We start from the raw sequence: 8774 nt of genomic DNA on the forward strand, positions 1-8774 counted from the left end.
AATGTGCAAACGGGAATCACTGGTATAGAAATTAGGAAAAAATGTCAATGACCTCACACATACTTTTTAGACATAGAATCTTAGAAGAAATGTGGGAGAGGAAGAAGAAAGAGTTCAGACATCAGTTTAACATACCTGAGGTTGATTCCTGTCCTACCACTTACTAGCTTTGAGACTTTGGGCAACTTATGCCCCAGTGCCTGACAAAGTACTCAGTGTCCATCTTGATGCCTGGCACACAGCAAGCTATCGATATATATTAGATAAATAAATAACACATCTCTCTGGGAGCATAATGACCATACTGTCACATTATTCTGAGAATTAGCTACCAGACACAATAAAGGTAGTTTCAACTATTGCTTGGTACACAGTAGGCATGCAATAAATGATAGATGTTATTACAAGTATTATGTAAAGACTGGAGGACATCTCCAGTCTTCTCACTTAGCAGGTAAGAACACTGGGGACCAGTTAAGAGGATAGGTTCTTTACCCAATGTCCATATTATTATATAATAGCCTTCTACTTTCTTAACTTCTTGTGTCTGAAGTGCTTTCATGTAAACACCTATACTAAGACTTCCAAAAGTCAATGCTGCTGTTCAAACCATCAGTTATAACAGGAACCGGGATATGTTCAGATAAGCCCATAGGTGCCTTGCTCAGCAATGGTAGATGGTAGAATGTAGCTCTTTATGACAATCTGTGGAACATCAAATCTGAGACAATAACCTTAAGAAGCTACAGGTCTGAGTCATTCTATGTATGGAAGGCAATTTCCTGGGGTTCCCTGGGGAGCAAATTACTCCTTGCTGAGTTTCCAGGGTTTTCTCTAAAGTGGGGCTTCAGGGGCACCTGGATGGCTCAGTCAGTTAAGCATCTGCCTCTTGATTTTTGGCTCAGGTCATGATTTCATGGTTTGTGAGTTTGAGCCCCACTGACAGTACAGCACCTGCTTGAGATTCTGTCTCCCTCTCTCTCTGTCTCTGTCTCTCTCTCAAAAATAAATATTTAAAAAATAATAAAATAAAATAAAATGTGGCTTCAAAACTCCCAAACTGTCAAGACCTCTGACCCACCAGCAACGTCTGGTGCCCTATGGCTCTTAGTTATTCCCTGACAGCCCCTACAGAATGTGGCCAGAGGGAGGTGCACAGAGCATTGTGGCACCTGTTAAAAATGAAGATTCCAAGACCTGAGGGTTCAATTCTGCAGTCTCCATTTTCCCAGACTCCCAGGTGACTCATGCATGTTAAAGTTGAAAAGCACTGTCATTCTAGGAACCATCTGGCAGTTCATCTATTCCAGTGGTCAACATTCTACTGAGCAGGTACTCCATGCAGGCCCTGTTTTTGGCACTATAAAGTCAAAGAAGACATTGTTCTTATCCTCAAGGAGAGGGTAGATGATAGCATGGAACAGCAGATGATATAGGACAGTGTGATCATTCATTCATTTCATTTAATCATTCAACAAATAACTATCAAGAGCCATGTTCCAGGCATAGATTCGCATACAGAAAGGCCATATGGTGTGTTGGTTAAACCATGGACAGGGCATCTATGCTTCCAGGGTTCGCATCCTAGCTCCCCTGCTCACTACCAGAGTGACCTTGGGCAAGTCACTTAACCTCCATATGTCTCAGTTTCCTCATCTATAAAATGGATATAATAATGACACTTCTCTCACAGGGTAGTTGTGACAGTTCAATGAGTTAATATATTTATAGCCTAGAATAGTACTCGGCACCTGGTAAGTCCTGAGTAGATTTCCACAGGAGTGGAATTGTCATGAATGCCAGGATTTTTGTTTGCTTTATCCCTAACACCTACAGCAGTATCCACTACATTAGCAGTCAATCACTATGTATTTGCCAGCAGCATGGCAGACTGAACTGGAATTAGCAGATTCTTCTCCACTCTCAACACATATATGTTGGGTAATATATAAATAGACATTAAAAAAATACTTATCTGGTCTCAAAAGAAAGATAAATCCCCAGGTACTGAAAAATCAAAGAAAGGAATCACAGAAATTTAAGCAGAAGCTGGAAAATTAGAAGTCTCCAAAATGGCCAGTTCTTTTCATGATGGTAGTGGTGATGGCGCTGGGGATGATGGGGAGATGAAGATGAGGGCTGAATGAAGATTGATCTCAAGAATTACAGGGTACTTGTATTGAATTACAGTGCAGTCTTTCTAGAGCAACTCCTTGGGAAGAGATCGGCTTCCCTACTTTTTGCCTGTGACACCCACATACTTACGAAATACATTGCAACCTCCACGAAGGTGGGACTGCTTACCCGGCTCATCTCTTTGTCTCAGCTCTTTGGGTTCATCGTGTGATCACTGTACTTCAGAAACTGAACTAGGTGTAGAAACTTCCCTGGGGCACTTTCTTCTGGCTCTGGAGCAACCACACACAGACACAGACTTACCCACCAATGTTTAGGAGAGACACAACATGTCAATAACATCAAACTCTCATGAAGTGTTTCCCTTTACTACTCACCATAGCTACTAAGGTTGCCCGTCCTACTGATCACTTTTTTTTATTTAAAACTTTTTTTAAGGTTTACTTATTTTTGAGAGAGAGACAGAGACCATGAGTGGAGGAGGAGCAGAGAGAGAGGGAGACACCAAAGCCAAAGCAGGCTCCAGACTCTGAGTTGTTGGCATAGAGCCCAATGCAGGGCCCAAACTCACGAACTGCAAGATCATGACCTGAGCTGAAGTTGGATGCATAACCGACTGAGCCACCCAGGCACCCCCACCCTACTGATCACTTTAAGGAAAGAATTCAAACTTTCATGAGTCTGTTAGAAAGGGATTGCAGCCTGCTGTAACCTGCTCTATAAGGGATGATAAGACATTATTGGAATAAATAAGAATATGGTGTCTGCTAACCCAGATTTCCACACAACTCCTTCAGATAACTACCAAAATATAAATTGGACCTGCTGAAACTGACATAGCACATTGGAATAGAAATTTTAAAAATATTCTCAGCTGGCACTAACCAATGCAAGGTGAGTATTTAATTCTTTACATATGCAAAGTGTATAGTGCAAATCCTGGCTATACCACCAACTCTGAGACTAGCCAGCTAATATTCTAAAACCAAATAGGACATAGGATAGGGCTGCTCATTAGTAATGAGTTATCTAGGGGTGCCTGGGTGGCTCAGTCGGTTGAGTGTCCAACTTTGGCTCAGGTCATGATCTCATGGTTCCCGAGTTCAAGCCCCACATCGGGCTCTGTGCTAACAGCTCAGAGCCTGAAGCCTGCTTCAGATTCTGTGTCTCCCTCTTTGTCTCTTCCCCTCCCCCACTCATGCTCTGTCTCTCTCCCTCAAAAATAAATAAACATTAAAATAAATTTTTTTAAAGGAATGAGTGATCCTTTTTATTATTTAAATTTTAAACCCTTTAATATTATATCCCCCCAAAGCTATCTTCATCTGAAAAATCAAAATTCCTCAACAATTTTTGGGGTGCCTGGGTGGCTCAGTTGATTAGGTGTCTGACTCTTGAGTTCAGCTCAGGTCATGATCTCATGGTTCATGAGTCTGAGTTCCATATCAGGCTTCATGCTGGCAATGGGGAGCCTGCTTGGGATTCTCTCTCTTTCTCTCTCTCCCTCTCTCTCTGCCCCTCTCCCATGCACGTGTGTGTTCTCTCTCTCTCTCTCTCAAAATAAATAAATAAACTTTGAAAAAGTTTCAAATTTCCTCAACACTTCTAAGTAAAGTGTTATGATACATTAAGTAGACATAATAAATTCTTTATTTTTAACATAAAGAAAGAGGCACACCATTTTTATTACTAGAAAATCAGTTTCTCCTGAACCTACTAAAATACTGAACAAATCTTGAGAGATTTTTCTTTTCAAAAGTGCCCACATATCTCTATCCCTGGCTCTGCCATTACAAACACCCACCTATTACCTGCCTCTGGTCCCCCAAACATGGATACCCATGCTTGGTCAGCCTCTGAAAGCCAACTTTGCTTCTAGACAATCAGAAATTCCTAGGGGGAAAGGCTCAGTTAGGAGCCTCAATCCTCCTTCCCACCATCAGAGGTGGCACAGAACACTGGTTGAGTCTACAGGGTCCAGCTACCCAGGTTTGCCTCCTGGCTGTAGAATGACTGTGTGACCACTCAATAAACATCTGACCCTGGGCAAGTTACTCAACTTCTCTGAGCCTATTATCTTGTCTATGCAGCAGTAATAATGCCTTCCTCATCCTGCAGTTGCGAGCTAAAATGAGTGAACACCGTGGGAACATGTAGAACAGTGCTTGGCATAGAGTAAGTGCCCAATACTCATTAGATACTATTATTATTGTCACTGTGCCTTCTCTAGCCCTAGATGACTCTTTCCTTCTTCTCTACTCTGGCTCAAGTTTGTGTCACCTCTTACACAAATTTCTACCATGAATTGGAGTTGGGGCTATAGACATGCCATAGTAGACATTAGGGAAACTTCCATGAAGGCAATGACATTAGCAATTAAAAAATGCCTCCCTCCCTATTTAGCACTTATCAGAAAATTAGAAAGAGCGAAATTAAGGAATTACACAATCCTCTTAAAATTCTTTATAGGCCAACCAGGGTCCTCGCAACTTCCTTCTGTAGTTCTCAGACAGGTATCTTTAGTTCTTTCTCTCTCCCTGTATGTCACATCTTCCCCACCTTACTGTTATACCTTTTATCCTTCGGAGCTTTTCCCCTAACTTTGTCTTTTCTAAACTTTCTGAGCCCAAAGGCATGCCATGTGCCAGCCACAGTAACACCGAGGCTTAGCAGAGCAGACTAACACACCAAATTTTCCTTGAGCTTTCGATTCCCAAGAATATGATTAACTTTGAAGAAGCCACAGAAGACTTTAGTTAGGCAAAAATAAAGTGAAAGGGCTTATTCGACCCAAACTGTTTTTTATTTGTGCCATTTCTGTCAGTGTCACACATAAATTTTAATTATACTAAAAGAAGAATTATGGAATAACTGTCAGGAGCACAGAGTGAAACTGACAGGGCTGCTGCAGGTTATGAATGTTGTTCTCTGCACAAAGGCAGCCAGCTGAGGGGTTAGTGGGGCCTGAAATCCAGCCTCTGACTCAGAAAGCTGTGCTTCCTGGGACAGGGTGGGATTCACTCAGAAGAGATAGCTTTTTCTATTTCATACAAAGATACTATATGGCCTAGTGGTGGTCACATACAGGGGGCTTAAATAAATAAGTGAATATATTGAGGATAATGAGACCCAGATTTCTCATTGTCAAAGGAGTTTTGAGTATGGAAAGGGTGCTGGCTGGAACTGGAGGTGTCAGTGTAAACTCATGGTTTTTTAACATAGGCAGATACCATTTATGTGGGTATGTGGAATGTGTATATGGATAATATTGCCTAGCTCTTTCTACCAAGACCAAGAAGGTCTAGAATCCATGATATACCTGTAGCAATGATCACACCTCGTAACCCAGATCTTGGTTTATTAAATGCCTTTTTCCACTAAAAGGAACAAAAAATCCATTGGAAAAGTGGAGGACTCCAGGGTGGGGACAATGAACATATAAGACAAGCCAGGAACATCTTGTGGTTCTTAAAAGTAAAGAAGTGCTCTAAAATTTTGAGAACATGCCTAAATTTCATAAGGGCAGCTGGAAATGACTCCCTCCCTCCACCTGTATCTGGTCTCCCAAACACCCATACCCATGCTCACCCAAATCAGGGGAAATCTGAGCATCAAAATAAGTAATGATGATCATAGATTATAACCCATTAAATAAAATTCCAATTCTGTAAATCCATACTGACACACACACACACACACACACGCACACACAGACACACACACACACACATAAATAAATGAATTTAAAAGGGAATTTAATAGAGGGAAAAGCTACACCTTAAAATAGAATACCAGCTAATAAATACACAATAAATGCTAACATCAGTTGTATTTGGCAACTGTCACAACAACTGATTCAGGAAAAGTCAATGAATGCTAAAATTAATGGGTGAAAGTTTGATGGGGAACGGGATATTTACATCCCAATGTATCATTCCCAAAATGCTTATTAATAAATACAAAATATTTATTCATTCCTACGTACAAAATAGCTATTAATCTTAGAGCGGATAACCTTCCAAGATACTGTCTTAACCAAATGCCAACACATAGTGAACATCATGTACCACCTGACAGGATGCCCTGAAAAGAGCACATAATTGCTTCTGTGGTTTTCCTGACAAATATACATAAACTGAATCAGATCATTAGGAAACATTAGACAAATCCAAATGGAGAGACTTTCTACAAAGTTATGGGATTACACTCTTCAAAAATATCAATGTCATGGAAGGTAAGAAAAAAGTATAGAACTCTTCCAGGCTAAAGTGGCGCCATGAGTAAATGCAACACGTGACCCTGGATTGTATCCTGGATCTGCAAAAGGCATTATTGGAACAATTAGAAAATTGCTCATGGCATCGATAGATTTTGATATTTATTTTGTGGGTATATAGGAGAGTTCTGTTTGTGTTTTAGGAAAAATACACACAAATATTAAAGAATAATGAGGGATCCTGTCTACAATTTACTCTCAAATGGTTCAGGAAAAAAGTATGTATTAATAGAGAGAGGCAAAAGTGGCAAAATATGAATAATTGGGGAATCTGGGTGAGGGTATATGGGATCTCTTTGTACTATTGTTGAAAATATCTGCACTTGGGGCCCCTGGGTGGCTCAGTCAGTTAAGTTTCTGGCTCTTGACTTCGGCTCAGGTCACGATCTCATGGTCTGTGGGTTCGAGTCCCATATCGGTCTCTGCGCTGGCAGTGTGAAGCTTGCTTGGGATTCTCTCCCTCTCTCCCTCTCTCTCTGCCCTCCCCTGCTCATGCACTCTTGTCTCTCTCTCAAAATAAATAATAAACTTAAAAAAAGAGAAAATATCCATAAGTTTGAAAATCAATTAAAAAGATGTTTTTTTCTAAAAAATGAGGACAGTGAAAAGATTTTTAGACAAAATGACCCTGAGAGAATTAATCCCAAATAAGCCCACACTGAAAGATACTAAAGGAAGTTCCTCAGACAGAAGGAAAACAGTTCCTCTAAAACACTGAAATATGAAAAAGAATGAATAACAATGGAAAAAGTAAGAGTGTGGCTAAATGTACACGAATACTGAGTATAACAATGATATTATATTGTGTGGTCTAAAGGATGTGTAGAATAACACAAAATGGGTGGTGGTTGGGGGAATACGTAGAAGTTAAGTTTTAAGGCCCTAGCATTGTCAGTGAAGTGATAAAAGTACTAACTTATATTAGACACTAATAACTCAAGTTAGCATCCTCTAATTGCGGGGCTAGCCATTAAAGACATAGAAATATATACATACATAGATATGTATGTATATATATAACTACAAGCAAATAGGGAAAATGGAATAGTAACAATAAAAGAACTTCATTAACCCAAAAGAAGGGAAGAAAGAAGAAAAAGCAAATAAAAAAACAGGTGGAACAAACAAAAAAATTAAATTATAAGGATAGTAAAGTATATAAATAAATCATTTACATAAATATAAATACTAAATACTCCCATTAAAAGACAAAGATTGTCAAGCTGAATAAAAACAAAACATAAAACCTAGTCAGAGGCGCTTGTAAGAGTCTTAAATATAGGAACATGAAAAGATTCAAAGTAAAAAGATAGAAAAGGTATACATACAAACACTAACCAAAAGAAAGTTGATATAGCCATATAACATCAGACAAAGTAAAATTTAAGATAAAAACCATTGCTAGAAACAGAGATACTTTTGATAATAACAAAAGGTTCAATTCACCAGGAAGATAAAACAGTTTCTAAATTTGTATTCCTCCAATAAGTTTCAAAATATATGAAGAAAAATTTTACAGGACAAAATGAAATAGTTAAATGTGCATCATTTAAAAAAAATTGACCATACTTCTCATAGTAACAAATAGAATAAACAGGAAAAAATCAGTAAGAACAAAGAAGACCTAAACAATGCAATTAATGAATTTAACCTAATTGATACACATAGAACACCGCAGATGAAGAGGAAATATATGTTCTTTTCAAGTGCATGAAAAGTGGTTACTAAATTTGACATATGCTAGATCATAAAGTGAGCCTTAACGAATCTCAAAGAATTGAAATCATTTAAGGTATGTTTTCTGACCACAGTGGAATTAAGTTAGATATCAGTCACAAAAAGATGACTCAAAAATTCCCATGTTTGGAATTCAAACAATAAAATTCTAAACACCTTCTAAAAGATCTGCATCTACATATCAGCCTGACCTCCTGGCCACCTTCCCTAACACTGCCATGCCCTCTGGCTGCCCTAAAGGCAGATCTGGTCCTCTCACTGCCTGACCCTTTCAATGGCGGGCCTCCTCAGGCTGTAGCTCTGGGCATGGCCCTGCTTTCACATCCTGGAAGCATTCCGTGGACGCTCTCCCTCTCTACTCCACATAGTAATCTGACCACAGGTCTGCCTCCTTTCTCAGCCTTCAGAAAAACCTGTATTTCAGCCACCCGAGAATATTTACCATGCCCTCGGTGCACTATGTTCTATGACACATGCTGCCTTAAATGTCTCATTTCCTCTTCCCCACACCACCGACTTTCACCTGCCTGTGGAACTCCTACTCATCTGTCAATGCCCCGCTCAAACTTCATCTTATCTCTCCCTGAGCCCCAGTCAGAACCAAATATGGCTTTGGAGGCTATAC

Source organism: Felis catus, chromosome D4 (genome assembly GCF_018350175.1).
Source record: "Felis catus isolate Fca126 chromosome D4, F.catus_Fca126_mat1.0, whole genome shotgun sequence".
Lineage (NCBI taxonomy): Eukaryota > Metazoa > Chordata > Mammalia > Carnivora > Felidae > Felis > Felis catus.